This window comes from Muscardinus avellanarius (assembly GCF_963383645.1).
Source record: "Muscardinus avellanarius genome assembly, chromosome: X".
Classification (NCBI taxonomy): Eukaryota; Metazoa; Chordata; class Mammalia; order Rodentia; family Gliridae; genus Muscardinus; species Muscardinus avellanarius.
In genome coordinates this window covers 120894770-120911393 of record NC_137792.1, presented here as the reverse complement: position 1 = coordinate 120911393, position 16624 = coordinate 120894770, and positions in this window count along the sequence as shown.

The following is a 16624-nucleotide window of genomic DNA, read 5'->3' as shown; positions in this document are numbered from 1 at the left end:
ACAAAAATAAAAATTCTCCCCAGTGCTAGGGATGGTGGCACACACCTGTAATTCCAGTACTTGGGCATTTGAGATAAGAGGTTCAAGGCCAGCCTTAGCAACTTAACAAATTTCTCAGGAACCTAGTAAGATTCTGTTTCAAAACAAATAATAATAATAATAATAATAATAATAGTAGTAGTAGTAGTAGTAGTAGTAGTAGGAAGAAGAAGAAGAAGAAAAAGAAGAAGAAGAAGAAGAAGAAGAAGAAGAAGAAGAAGAAGAAGAAGAAGAACAACAACAACAACAACAACAACAACAACAACAACAACAACTCTGGAGTGTAGTTCAGAGGTGGAATGCTCCTGGATTCAACCTCCAGTAACACACACACACACACACACACTCTCTCTCTCTCTCTCTCTCTCTCTCTCTCTTTCTCTCTCTCTTCTTCTCTCCCCCCCATCTTTTTCTCTCTCTAAGATATCTAGAACATGATCTATACTTATACATGTGTGTTTTCTTTTAATTATTGGACCTGATGTCTACTTACCAGTGTTTTCTTTTTCCATGACTTGAGCAGTTTGCTTTCATTCATGCTCAAACTATTAGTCAGCCAAAGATTCTAGGAAGATTTCTGTGAACTCTAGTGACATTTTCTAGGGTCTTCTTCCTTTTATCTGATACTTTCCAACATAAATTATAAATGATTTAAAGTCTCCTAAGTCTTATTCCAGTCTTTTTTTTTTTATCACCAGAGGATTTCCAGAATCTGCTTTAATTCCTCCTCCTTGTGATGTGGCTTGGAAACTGAGTCATTAAAGGAAGGACACTATTGTAGTAAACTCATTTGTGATTTCTTTCCCTTAGTTATTACATTCCTAGCACTTTTCTTCTGTGCTTCAAATCATATCATTCTATGTTTGTTTTTTTTAATCGACTCTGGCAGAAGAATGATTCCAATAACTGCTAAGCTTTCATGAGTAGAAGCAGAATTCTATTAATATAAACAAATAGAATAATTTTCAAGTATTTACTCAAACAATTAAAGTGATAAAAATAAAATAGCAGAATTTTGCTTTAGTATTCACATGAATTTAATTCCCTAGTATTAATAAATTTATATAAAATTCAAATCATTTTAATTGGTAAATATTTTAAGCATGTGTTTCTATTGATTAACCAAATAGTGATTTTTTTAGCTATTCAAAAGAGGTCTAAGTTATATAAATAAATGCTGACTTAAGACTTGCTTTATAATTTTGTTGAACAATTGTTTTCCTACATTAAATTGAATAATGAAGACAGGTGTGACACACACTTGCAATCTCAGCATTTGGGAGGCTGAGAAAGGAGGATAGTGGTTCGTGGACAGCCTCAGCCATTTTGTGAGACTTTTGGAACTCAGTGAGACCCTATTTCAAATTAAAGGAAAAAAAAAATAAGGCTAGGTATGTAGCTCGGAGGTAGAATGCCTTTGGGTTCCAACTCCATTATGGCAAAAAAACATTAAATAATGAATAATATCTAGTGCTATGTAATAATTGTATCAGTATAAGGAAGAAAATTTATCTTATATTAGAAAATATATACTTCCACAAAAATAAATTTATATACACTGATTTCATATGTATTTTGAATATCTGGAATTATTAGCTATTGCACTGTATCATTCCTTTCTCTATACTAATCTTTTTGAAAGTAAACAAAGACACTTATCATGAATATTTTTGTTGGCAGCACTATTTTATAGATTATGATGCAATTGAGATGGAGGTATGAAACAGTGATATTATATAATACAGAAAACTAGAGATATTTTCCTTGGGACACAGACTCTGAAAACTGAACAATGAAAATCATACAGATATATGGACATTTAATTTTAAAGAAATATCATACATTTTGTCTAAAAATAGCAAAGTATTTTTTAAAACACAAAATAGAATAGAATTTTCAATCTGATATATTTCAGGGTAGATGATCAACTTGATTTCTGAATTTAAAATTTAGTTGCAGGAAGATATTTTGCATGGCATTTTGAACATTTCTGCATTTTAAAATTAAACATGTTTCCAAAATATTTTCTTCCAAATATTTTAATGATTAAATCAATAAGGTATTGATCACTTCCATTTTGGCAAGGATTCTGATAATTAATATAGAAGACATAAAGCTGATTTAACATTGAAGTCTTGTTCTTAAGAAACACTCATTTGTGTAAGGCAAGTATTTAATAATTTTATCAGTATAAGGAAGAAAATTAATAAATTAAGTAAAATATGCTATAAAATGATATAATAAGTTTATAGAGTGTTCTGGGAGAGACAAATAGAAGATTCCAATTTAAAAGCACTTTCTGCTTGCAACTAATATTCCTTTGGGCTTCCTCTCTCTTTTACTTCCAACATTTACTCACAGTATACTGTGCTTAAATTAATAAATCACAGCCATTGGGTCATTGGTCAAAACCCTTTAGGAAAAAAAAAAAAAAAAGGGCTTACCATGCATTATTTCTAGTAATAAACAAGAAACAAGATCTTGTTTCAGACTTAATTAGGCACTGTGTTTTGCTGTTTTTTCCACAGTAATAAAAATCTCCTTTTTTAAGTAAATACAATGAAAGATAAAAGTTTACTGGATTTAAAAAAATAAAAATTATTTAATTTATGACACATATTAAGGTACTAAATCATTTTGTTTAAGACATATTGGCCAGCCGGGATCAGAGCCTGCCATGAGGCAAGGCCCGTGCTGGGGCCTCCGAGGCAGGGATCAGAGCCTGCCAAGAGGTTAGGCCGGTGGCAGGGCCAGCGAGGCTGGGATTGGAGCCTGCCATGAGGCAAGGCCGGTGCTAGAGGCCTGGAATGGAGCCTGCTGTGGGTTAAGGATGGTGCAGGGGGCAGCGAGGCCAGGATCAGAGCCTGCCATGAGGCAAGGCCACTACTGAGGAATCCGAGGCCGGGATCGGAGTCTGCCTAGGGGTTAGACTGGTGCTGGGGCCAGCAAGGCCAGGATTGGAGCCTGCCGTAAAGCAAGGCCACTACTGGGGCCTCCGAGGCTGAGATCGGAGCCTGCCAAGGGGTTAGGCTGGTGCCAGGGCCAACAAGGCTGGGATTGGCGGCTGCCATGAGGCAAAGCTGGTGGTGGGGCCTCTGAGGACTCGATTGGAGACTGCTGAGGGGCTAGGCCGGTGCCAGGGCCAGCGAGGCCAGGATTGGAGCCTGCCACAAGCCAAGGCCGGTTGCTGGGGCCTCCGAGGCCGGGATTGGAGCCTGCCAAGGTGTTAGGCCGGTCCCGGGGACAGCAAGGCTGGGATCGGAGCCTGCCATGAGGCAAGGCTGGTGATGGGGGCCTGGAATGAAGCCTGCCGCGTGGTTAAGGCTGGTGCTGGGGCCAGGGAGGCCAGGATCAGATCCTTCCATGAGGCAAAGTCACTACTGAGGCCTCCGAGGCCGGGATCAGAGCCTGCCTAGGGGTTAGGGCGGTGCCAGGGCCAGCGAGGCAGGGATCGGAGCCTGCCATGAGGCAAGGCCAGTGCTGGGGCCTTCAAGGTCTGTATTGGAGCCTGCTGATGGGTTAGGCCTGTTCCAGGGCCAGCAAGGCCGGGATCGGAACCTGCCATTAGTCAAGACCAGTGCTGGGGCCTCCGAGGCCGGGATCGGAGCCTGCAGAGGGGAAAGGCTGGTGATGGGGACAGCGAGGCCAGGAGCGGAGCCTGCCTTTAGGCAAGACCACTATTGAGGCCTCCAAGGCCGGAATTGGAGCCCTCCAAGGGTTTAGGCTGGTTCGGGGGCCAGCGAGGCTGAGATCGGAGCCTGCTGTGAGGCAAGGCCGGTGCTAAGGCCTCCAAGGCCTGAATCGGAGTCTGCCAAGGGGTTAGGTCGGTACTGGGGTCAGCGAGGCCAGGATCGGAGCCTGCCATGAGGTAAAGCCACTACTGAGGCCTCCGAGGCTTAGATCAGAGCCTGCCGAGGGGTTAGGCAGGTGCTGGGGCCAACAAGGCTGGAATCGAAGCCTGCCTTGAGTCAAGGCCAGTGCTGGGGCTTTCGAGGTCTGGATTGGAGCCTGCCATGAGGCAAGGCCAGTGCCTGGGCCTCCAATTTCTGGATCAGAGCCTGGCAAGGGGTTAGGCCGTTTCTGGGGTCAGTGAGGCCAGTATCGAAGCCTGCCATGAGGCAAGGCCACTACTGAGGCCTCCAAGGCTGGGATCAGAGCCTGCTGAGGAATTAGGCTAGTGCCGGGGCCAACGAGGCCAGGATCAAAGTCTGCCGTGAGGCAAGGCCAGTGCTGGGGCCTTTGAGGTCTGGATTGGAGCCTGCCAATGGGTTAGGCCAGTGCTGGGGCCAGGGAGGCTGGGATTTGAGCCTGCCATGAGGCAAGGCTGGTGCTGTGGCCTCCAAGGCCTGGATCGGAGCCTGCCAAGGGGTTAGGCCGGTGCCAGGGTCAGCAAGGCCGGGATCCAAGCCTGCCTTTAGGCAAGGCTGGTGCTGGGGCCTCTGAGGCCGGGATCGGAGCCAGCCAAGGAGTTAACCTGATGTGGGGGCCAGCGAGGCTAGAATCGGGGCCTCCCATGAGGCAAGGCCAATGCTGGAGCCAGCGAGGTCGATATCAGAGTTCTCTGGGTGGCCAGGACTCCACTGGGGATGTCAAGAGTGGGATCAGAACTTGCAATGCGGCATGCACAGAGAAATATCATAGAAAGTAAAAACCAGATGCTTCCCCTAATTAGTAAAAACTAGGAGGAAAGGGGTAACAGGAGGAGATCGAGTTGTAGAAAGGGCCCTATAGAGAAGCAATTAATATGACCAATTAGAGGGGATGGGATGGGGAAGGATGGAACCTCTTTAAAACTCATGAGGTACGTAAACAAATGTATCAAAGATAATCACCAATCAAGAATGGGATCGAGGGCTAATTGGATGATGTGTGCTTGTATATCCTCTCAAATCTTGTATTCCAGTGTCATATATGATTACAATGCACCAATAAAAAAATTAAAAAGAGAAAAAATAAAATATATAATTAAATAACAAACAAAAAAATAAGACGTATTGGCCTGCCTTAGTGTTTCTTTTTCTAAATTTCAGTGAAAATCACATGTTGCATGTGTTTTGCCTGCCTATTTCCCCTCTCATAACTGATAAAAATATACATTTTGAATAAAAAGAAAAAAATCATTGGCTATCCAGTCTGTTCTTTGGATGATACTATTCTATATATTTGTGATTGCTTATAATTGTGGCTGGAACAAGAATGTATTGTTTGTAATTGTAAATATTCAGATACAGTATTTATTAACCAAATTTAATTTAACCAAATTTAATTTACAAATTTAGAATGTCAAGACATGACACACTGATGGTTAAAGGCCTGGTGGAGATTACTTTTTAATGCATAGTATTTTATATCAATTGTACATACAATTTCATGATATACATCATAGTTGTTATAAAGCCTAATGATGCTATGGGTTCTGCTATTATGATTGTACTGTGAAATGTCAGCAACATGAGACTAATGAGGTCGCTAATGAGTGGTCAAATAGAATCTGGGTCATGACCTGATAAGCACTGAGATATAAAAAAGAAGGCCTTATAAGCATTTGTTTTTTGATCATATGATCAAAACAATTTTATTATAAAAGCACATACTTTTCCTTTGGATTAAGATAATAATTTTAAAACTTTTCATTCTCTTTTCTTCCAAATATGAGTGCTAAGAAAAAGTTTGAAGAGGCTTTTTAAATGTTTAAAAATTTTATGATGAAATAAATTGGGTATGAAAAGCATATGTCATCTATTTTGAAAATGAGTAGATAGAGAATATATATGAATTCCTTTTACCCTTAGAAAAATACCAAGCCGAATAAATTATATGTAAGATAAAATCATATATAAGGAAGCTAGCACTTCATAAAGCACATTTAATCTAATCAGAAAAACATCATTCTTCCATTGACCATAGTTCTATTCATAACTTATTAATTTTTCATTGAAAGCACAGTGTAAAATTTAGAACACATCTACTTTGGATTATTCTGCCAACATCTCTGCTGTTAAAATGTATTTTTATTGAATTTCAGAAATGTTTCATTACAGTTTTGAACTGTTTTATATATAACTTTTAATATTTTCAGACTTGAATGAAGTTTATAGATAAACACAGAATTGGTGTCTGCTATTCTGTCTTTCATACACCGGTACCTTCTGTTAGAACTACAATTCATAAGTATAATTTTTTTGAGTTTTATAAAAATGAAAAGTCTAGATTTATATTAAAATTACTGATTGGTTTTATTCTTCTAATATAATCTGGCTTTAAAAAAGAGAAGGTTTCAACATTTATTTAAGAACAGAACATTATTATTACATATCTGAAAGTGGGAAAGTGGATCCTAATGAAGCCAGATGGTCAGCCAAGATTATGGAATAAGTTACCGCAGTAAGTGATAGGAAAAAGCTGTGATTAAGCATCATCTATGTCTATCTAGTTGGAAACACAATTATTAAAGCTGATAAAGCTTCAGTATCACCTGGAGGGCTTGCTAAAATAGCCTGCCCTGTCTTACTCCCACATTTCCTGTGGGGCTAAGTTTGATTGAAGTAATTTGCATTTTTTCAAGTTTCTAGGTGATATTGATGCTGCTGCTCTGGAGATTTTAATTTGAAAACCAACAGTTTAGAGAAATTGAGATTTGTGTAAAAATTTTGTCATACAAAACATATTTGACTGTCACCACTGATTTTAGTATAAATGTTACTTTATTGAAAGTAGACAACTGTAAAATATTCAGGATGACATTTGGTTTCTTTTTATTTAAATTCTTATTTCCCATGCAACATAAAGTTTGGTCATTTATTTTATTTTTAACACTTTTATTGATGAATTCATTTATTTTCTTGGTTAATAGTAGAGATCATCTATTATTTAACCACATAAAATTGATTTATTTGATTAGAAAAGATAATCATTCTGAGAACATAAATAATATCAGCATTGATTCTTTCAGAAAATAAAATATTTACCATCAGCTGGGCATGGTGGCACACACTTGTAATCCCAACATTTGGGAGGCTGAGACAGGAGGATCCAGGTTTGCAGCCAGCCTCAGCTACTTAGTGAGGCCCTTTTCAACTCAGCGAGACCCTGTTTCAAAATAAAGAATAAAAAAATAGGGCTAGTGGATGTAGATAGGAGGTAGAATGCCCCTGGGTTCCATCCCAGTATCACAAATATATATATATATATATATATATATATATATATATATATATATATTTTACTCTCTCACAATCACTTAATAAGTAGCTACAGTTTTGAACTCCTCTATTTGGTACAACTATTTTTATTTGATCTGTCCATTCAGTTTATTCCAGAAGAGATACAGTTTGATTTCTATAGGCAATATAATCACAACTAAACTAAGTCCATTGAAAACCCTCTTAGAATTAAAATGTGTCTTTAAACTTATTTTATTTACACTTATTGATTTATTTTAACTAAAAACAAATAGGGACTTAGATTTTTTTTTTTTTTTTTTTGTACTGGAGTGAACCCTGGTATGTTCTACCTCCAAGCCACACCTCTATTTTATTATTTATTTTAAAACAGGATGTTGTGAAATTGCTGCAGATCTTGGTAAATTGCTGAGCCTGGCCTGAAACCTATGATCATCCTGTCTCAACCTCCAAAGTACTGTGATTAGAGGCATGCTCAATTTAAGGAGAGATTTTTATTAGGAAGTCTGCTGTAAATCTCAGAAATTTATGGACTTTCAAAATTCAGCAGATGAATGCTACTTTCATAATGTAAAGAGTAGGCAAGAAAAGATAAGCAGAATCAGTGGAGAAGTTGGACAAAGGAGAGGGAAAGACAAAGGAGTTCTAACAAGAAAGTGTCCAGTGATGCTTAGACAATTTACAAGAGAAGCAGAGAAGGGTAGGACAATCTACCTGTTTTGTGTTTGCTCAGGATTAGGAGCAACCAGAATTCAAGGTCCTGAAAGAAAGGAAAAAGCTTAACTAAAAATTTGGCTGAGACAAAGCAGTTGATGAGAAATGGGCAATAGTAAACACTCATTAACTTAAAACAAAAACTCTAAGTTCTATTACATTTAGCTGCCTGTAGTTTGTAAACCACACTACTTAATAAGGATTGTCTTCAAATAATTAAAACTAAGGTTAGAATCACTGCTTTACTATTGATCAACCGGTGAAACTGAAGAAGCCTGTAAAGTACTCTCTAATTAATATTTTATAATATTTAATCCTCCTCATATACGTATTGTATATACAATATATTTAGATGGAAGATGAATATTCTAAATTTTGTATAGTTTGGTATAATAATTTTCTATAGCCATGTTAAAATCAACATTTATATAATGCTTAATAAATTAAAAGTTAATGATTATCAGCAAGAGGATAATTGATACAACTTTTAAAATCTTTAAAGATTAAAAGTGCCCAAAATCACAATAACAAAAATTCAAAAGACTGAATACTGAAATCCTGAAAATGTAAATCCCTCAAACCATGATTTTTACAAACAGAAGTCTATCTAAGAGGGATAGGATAAATTCTGGGAAAAGATTGGCCTCATGATAGAGCAGAGATACATTCCCAAGATGTTTTTTTTTTTTTTTTTTTGGGGGGGGGGGTGGGGGGTCTGGGGATGGAACCCAGGGGCATTCGACCTCCAAGATACAGCCCCTGCCCTAATTTTTATTCTATATTTTGAAACCGGGTCTCACTGAATTGTAGAGGGTGCCTCACTAAGTAGCTGAGGCTGTCCACGAACCACCTCAAGTCTCAGCCTCCAGAATGCTGGGATTACAAGCGTGTGCCACCACAGCCAGCTCTATACCCAAGTTTTTAAAAGCACCCTTAATCTCCATTTCCATTCCTTCCAGCTGATGAAATTCCAGGTGTAGTTAATGATATAAAGCCACATTTTCTTGGAGAATCCAGCAGAGCTACTGACTGGTCAAAAAACTATGATGTGAATGGTAATATAAGAAGACACTTAAACAACAGTGCTGCTATCTGATCACCAGTATTGTTTCTACCAAATCTGTGGCCTGTATCTGCACACAGAATGGATTTCCACATATCAATGAAAAAAACTCAGAATGTGTCACAGAAGATGGAAAAATTTAATAGTGAATGTTAATGTTGGTACTTATCAATCGAATTTTAACAAGAGCAATGTTAAGTAGAAAATAAATCTGAATATATTTTCTGGGGAAAGTGAAAAGAAAGCAAGCATTTATTAATTTCTGTGCAGCATTTCAAAATATAATGTTTGTGAATTTCCCTAGCTTTTATGGTTGATGTGCCAGTATGGGGAATGGCCTAGGAAGATTTGGGAAAGCTTTGATTATTAATATATTTCAAAAGAAAATAATTGGTATATTTCAAAATAGTTGTGTTAAAATGGAGGCAGACATGGATAAAGAAAGGACTTGGTTTCTGCCTAAAAACAGGCAGCAATTACAATGTAAATCAACCTAACTCAAAGTAATTAACAAGTCAATAGAGGAGAGCTAGGGCTTCCTCTTTCTAAAGACAGATCTACAAGATGATCTAAGGGGGATGGGGCAGGGTTTGACCCTGCCCTTCATGAAAGGAGGCACCACCACACCTTGCTAGGGGAGGTACCTTACAGGGACATTCCCTAAGTCAGAGTCACGCAAACAAGATGGAGGTCATGGATATAAAAGGCCAAGTCCACGTGTAAGCCCTTTGATGTATTCATTCGAGTCATCCCCTCATGCCATCTTGGCATGGGGCTGTATTTCTATTTTCTGTATTTCTATCTTTCTAATAAACTTCTTTAAATCTTCAGCAGCTGTCCAAGCTATGAATACTTAATTCTTAGCTTAGGACAAGAATCCACGGTTTTTCTGTTTGTCTGTTTGTGTGGTGGTGGTGGGGGGGGGATTACTTCTCCCCACACACACCACGCACATTTCACCCGCAACAGTTGACTTTTGTGCAACTGTCTATGATCAGTCACTACAGTGTAACTTCCATATGTCAAATTTTAATTTTAATTTTAGTCTTTTGTTTTTTCTCACTATTTTAAATGGTCAGTAGTGTTTTTTTTTTTTTTACAATTTGCTATGCAATATATTTCTATCTTCATATCATTTTCAATATTGGAGGAATAAATTTTGTAAGGACATTTAGAGAATTCAAATTCACTTTAGGCTTCTGCTTCTTTTTCTTTTGCAAAACTGATTCCACTGAAGTGTATTATTACAGCATTGATTTTATGTGTAACATTGTACATGTATGTGAAAATATTGAAACTTCCTCAGTAAATAAAGAAATTCATTTTGTACATCTCATTTGTGAAAGAAATTTTCTCAAAATCTCGGTTCTTGGTGTGCCTAAAAATTGAGATGATGAGTCATTGCAGTTTTTAGATTGAGCTTCTTAATCTAAGATTTAGATTTTCTATCACAGTATTTCAGATTATTGCAGTTATAAAACTGTGTGAACATAATTACCAACCTCCATAATTGTATATTCACATGATTTGATTTTTAATATATTTTATGAATATTAATCATCTGCTCATAACTATTTTATGCATGTGACTATTGTCAGTACCAGTTTAGGTCCCATTAAGTACACAAAAAAATCAGCATCTAAAATAGTGAATTACACAATAACTTTATGTATATATGACTATCTGATGAGCAATCTAGCATATGAAATAACTACTAAATTTACACATTTCTAAATATGTATATATATATACATTCTGCTTATTTTATTGTGAAGCTACTTATGAAGTATCCTTTCATGTTTTATGTTTCTCAAGTAAATCATCTTTTTACAATGTAAATAAATATATTTTAATTTGAATTGTATTATTTTCCTAATTTACAGTTTTTAAAAATTATTTTTTCTAGCTGGGTGTAGTGGCGCACACTTGTAATCCCAGCATTCGGAAGGCTGAGACAGATGATCACAGTTCATGGGCAGCCTCAGCTACTTAGTGAGGCCCTTTGCAACTCAGTGAGACCTTGTTTCAAAAATAAAAAGAATAAAAAATAGGGCTGAGGGTGTTGCTCAGAGGTAGAATGCCCCTGGGTACCAACCCAGTACTAAAAAAAAAAAAAAAAAAAAAAAAAAGTTTTTTTTTTTTTTTTTTCTCCAAAATTACAGTTTGGAGGTATTACTCTTTCAAGATTTAAAATTTAAGAAATTTTGTTCTTTAGGAATTTTAACATTTGAGACATTTTTGTGGGAGATTATAGCCTAAACAAAGTGATTTAGTCAAAATTATAGAAGATAAATTACAATGGAATAAGAACAGATACTTAAATAATTTAAGAATAACAGAAAAGATGAAGATTTAAGCAAGAAACAGAAAAAAAAATAGAAAACAAGATTCCATTAAGTTAATGAAGGTATTACTAAGTTGCTGAAGTTGGCCTTGAACCTGTGATATTCCTGTCTTAGCCTCCCAAGTACTGGGATTACAGACATGTGCCACTCTGCCTGGTTTCTAATAAAATTTTCTTAAATAGGGGTGCTAATACCATCCTCAGCAGAACACTTTAAAAATGAAATAAAAATTATGTAATATATGAAAATTCAATTCTAATGCCTATAATATAGTACTTTATTCATGTTTAAGATATCCATATTATCTGCATTTATGTTGGATCAAACAATTTTATCTTATTTTGATTTACAGTTGATAGGTTGGGAGCTGTGCTCAGTGGCAAAGTCTTTGTCTAGCATGGGCAAGGCCCTGGATTTGACTTCCAGCATTTACTTCCTCCCCCAAAAATATACAGTAGAGATCCACCATAGAAAAGTTACAGAAGGCTTAAACTCACATGAACCAATATTACAGGTATAAAAACTATCAGGAAAGTGTGTTTATTCAGTATGATACTATCAAGGGTTTTATATTTCCAAGGGCACAACTTTATTATCTAGATGTTAATATTTTATTTTTACCTGAAATGAGAATGATAACATGTATCCTGTATACCTTTCTTCGTCATGAGCAATATGAGAAATAAATTTATATCTTTTATAGTTTATTCTAAAGTGTATATTTGATCAATTACTGTAACTAGGAATTATTCTAGAAACTGAGGATTGAGTAGTGACACACAAAAAAAATCTGGAGAATGCCCTTGTCCTTCTGGTGCTTATATACAGGGCAACTAATTATATATACATACATAAATGAAATAAATGTTAATGGTACTAGTGTATGTCAAAGTGTATTTTGGGCAAATGTTTTACTTGAATTTAAAATATTCTCATGAACCTCATAATGATTTTGTATTTTGTGAATATTCCCTTCTTCTATAGTCCCAATTTTTTGTTTGTTTGCAGTACTGGGGATTGAACCCAGGGGCACTCTATCTCCTAGCTATACTCCCAGCCCTATTTTTTATTCTTTATTTTGAAACAGTTGCAAGGGCCTCACTAAGTAGCTGAGGTGGGCATGAACCCGTGATCCTCCTGTCTCAGCCTCCCAAGTACTGGGATTACAAGCATAAACCACCATGCTCAGATTTAGTCTCAATCTTTAAAACAGTATTAATTAATAAATTATCTTCCATATCTTCCCCTAGAAACATAGCCATTTGAATTTTATGGCTACATCACAGTTCAAAAAAATTGACATTATTCAAATCAGTATAGACTAAAACAATATATTAAATCCAAACTTGATTTCTTAATCTTAATTTTTTTAATAAGTCTTTTTATACACAGTTTTGTTTTTAGTTAACTTTAGGTTTTCATAATTTATTCAAACTCATAAAATTTACATTTGTTGATCTTTATATGAATGATAGGAAAATAATATAATATTCCTTTCACATCATACATACTGAGATTTTGAAAACACATACAAATATACATACAAATAGAATAACAATGTCTATCCAGACAATTGGAGAAGTGTTTTTATGTGGAAAATAATAGGCATGTACTACTTATTCTTTTATTTGACCATTTGGTTACAATATTTTGTCTAATATTTAAGACAGTAACCTCATTTATGTGTACATTGTTATCAAGATCTGAATTGAACTCTTCTAAAGGGTAAATATTGTGGTGTAATATATAAAAAATAATACTTTTTCAGTGTATTCCCAAGCTCAAAACTAACATAATTTATGAATAGTATTTGATAAATGTGGTTACTATCAAAATTAGCCCTTCTAACTCTCAGTAGGGGTGAAAATTTCTATCTAAGATTAGATAGGTGAATTATGAGTAAACTCAAATAAATTTTATCACCATACTATTTTATCTGTTACCATGTATTTGTACGATTCTGTATGTTTTGAATATTTTTTAGATTTGCATTTAAGCAGTTGGACTACATACATGGAAAAATGTCTTCTAAAATATTTTGAGCTAAAATTGTTTATATTTAAGGAACTAAAACATTAGCTTTACCAAGACAAATTTAAGATAGAAATTATATATTGTTTTATATGGGCCCTATATATATGAATAAACCAAGGAAATATTATCTCCATATGGATGGGGAAAATGGACAAATCATATTTTGACCACTTTGATTTTTTTAATTGTAAGTATGAAATAAGAAATATATTCAATAAGTAACTCCCCTTTTTATACAATAGGTATTAGTTTCTGATTTTACCTTACACAGAAACAGTTCATTGTACACATAGAGAAAGTTCTCTTTATTCCACACTCTGTTCTCTCGTCTCTTCCTCCAAACATGGCTATTGCTCATTGTTTGACAAGATCAAAATGATTATTTTAGTGATTAATGAAGAAGAATCTATTGATTTTGTATCTATTTTTCTTTGTTTTTGACGTCTAATGAGCAAATATTTTAGCTATACCCTGTATTCTAACTGGGAAATATGTGAAATCATTGCAGGAATGCCGGAGCCAGCCGGCAAAAGTACAGGTTCCGAAGAGAGGAGTGAGGATGAAAGAATTCAATTCTAAGAATTTAATTCAAAGAATTTTAATTCAAGCATGGAAGGATTGCCAGTCCACTCCCGGGTTGATATCTCTACTGGCTGATCCAGGGTTTACCTCTCTTGTCCTATTTATACAGTTCCAGGTCAATCGATCCCTTGTACCATCACCACCTGAGCTTCTCTCAGACCTTTTATTTTGAACTTTCCATGACCCCAAAACTTATTGACTCTGGGCAAAGGACAGTAAGAAGTATTCTTTTAGGGGAAAACCTTAATGGCTCCCCACAATTCCCCCTTTCTTATTATATTAAAAAAAATTGTGCCTGTCTTAGGTTGTTTCCTTCTGGTATCGAGGATTACCCGTCTTTGGACAATACAGATCTATAAGCTGTATATCCTGTCTTAGGTTTCTTTGTCCCATGGAAATCTTACCCATCATTGACTACCAGCTTCTTAAATGGGGGTACTTTTTAGACGTAGATTGTGCACTTCTGCTGAATAAAAATGTTCTCACTTTGTCCAAGGACTCACTTTGTCCCGAGTCTCTAATAAATAAGGTATTGGGTATATCATGAAAAATAGGTATTTCAGTAAGACATTTCCTCCAATTAACACTAGGATTTCTACATGTTAAATCAGTTTAACAGGGTAAACAAGTTATTGGTGGACTAACATTTTTATCTTCTTTCCCTGTGTAACCAAGGCCCCACAAGAGCACACCTTTAACACACAGTTACCATCAGTCTTTGTACTTGTCTGCAATACCACAGGTGTCAACTGCAGACATCCCATCTTCTTGACATTTTTAGAAAAACATAAGGGTGTACCAATTCTTTGTCCAGAATAATTACAAGTTTCTGTAATAAGTATAAAGTTCAAAGCAAGAAGTTCCAAGTATAAAGTTCAAAGCAAGAAGAATCGTGAGTTGTCACTGAAGACAGTGATCTTCCATTGTTCCCAAACAGCTGGATGAAGTATGGGATGATCTGGAACGTAAGGACATGTTTCATTTATCATTGAAGCTGGGAGCATCATCAGATTAATCCGAAAGTTTTCAATTTTTGCTTGATCCATATATTGCACCAGCCACTCAGGTATCCACCGTGCATTATCTTCATCCTGTGAAAAAACACAAACATGCCGTTTTCCCCATACTAGTACAGTGTTGGGACCTTTCCAAATTCCTGTGCAAAGATCTTTCCATTTTACTAGAGAAAAATTGTTTTTGGAGGATGGATGCCAATATCTATCTGCTGTAGTGCAACCAGTTTTGTCAGCATTCAAGAAATTAATAACACCTCCTTGACCATCAAGGTCTTCAGTAACCGGGAAAACTCTGAATCCTCTAGTATCTTCTCTGTTTTTTGAAGCCTGATTTATAGCCACTTGAAGTGGTGATATTAAATATAAAGGTCTGTGTTTTTCAATGCTTTTTTTAGTAAATGCTATAGTGGGAGAATTTTGAAAGCTCGTATTACTGATAATAGGAGAATATTGTTGAGGTCCTTCTTTTTCACTATTTGAAGGAGCTATCTGATCTAATCATTTAAAGTTTCTACAGCTACTTATAATTGTTTTATGCAAAAATTGGGCTCAGGAGTTTCTGGAATATTTGGATAAGCCCCTAATTCATTTCTATGGTATCGAGCAGCAGTTATTTCAAGCTGCTCCTCTTCTTCAGTATCCTCATCTTCCTTAGGAAGTGAAGTCAAAGCGCCTTCGTGTTCTTAGTTTTCCTAACACCAAGCATATCTCTTAACATATGTACAAAAAAACAAAAGACTAATTTTTTGACCCATTGTATATTACAATTTCCACGTTACTCACCACCACCATTAGTCTTCGAGCGCACTCCTTTTTCATTCAGCGATGTCCTTCACTGGATCCTCAGTTTCAGAATCTCCCCATATGGGCCACCACCTGCCGGAGACAGCTAGCAAAAAAAGTATGTGTTCCGAAGAGAAGAGTGAGGATGAAAAAATTCAATTCAAAGAATTGAATTCAAAGAATTTTAATTCAAGCATAGAAGGATCTCCAGTCCACTCCTGGGTCAATATCTCTACTGGCCAATCCAGGGTTTATCTCTCTCATCCTATTTATACAGTTACAGGTAAATTAATCCCTCTTGCCATCACCATCTGAGCGCATAACAGTCAGGCCAATCAACCCCTCATGCCATCACCACCTGAGCTTCTCTCAGACCTTTTACTTTGAACTTTCCATGACCCCAAACCTTTTTGACTCTGGGCAAAGGACAGTCAGAAGTATTCTTTTAGGGGAAAACCTTAATGGCTCCCCACAGAGAAAGAAATACTAATTAAGATAGAGAGAAAGAACCAAAAGGAAGATTTCCTTTAAAAAAAATATTTAGAATGGTGTGACTGAAAAAAGGGGAAAGATGGGATTTAGAATGAGAAAATGAAGGAAATAACTAGAGTATATTGTGAGGGGGTGCTAAAAATAAATTTTAGATAGTGATGGTAAAAGTACTGTTTCTTAGCCTCATGTATTAACTGCACTCTATAATTTCAGCAACATCTAGGGGGAAAGAATATATTCAGCACAGAATATCCTAAGAATAAAATAAGCAATCAACAGTAGATGAAACAAGCAGAAATAAGGTATTAGAGGTAAGAAACAGGAATCCAAAGTAAGGAGGCTTCAGCCATATATATTCATATGTAGGGTGTTATT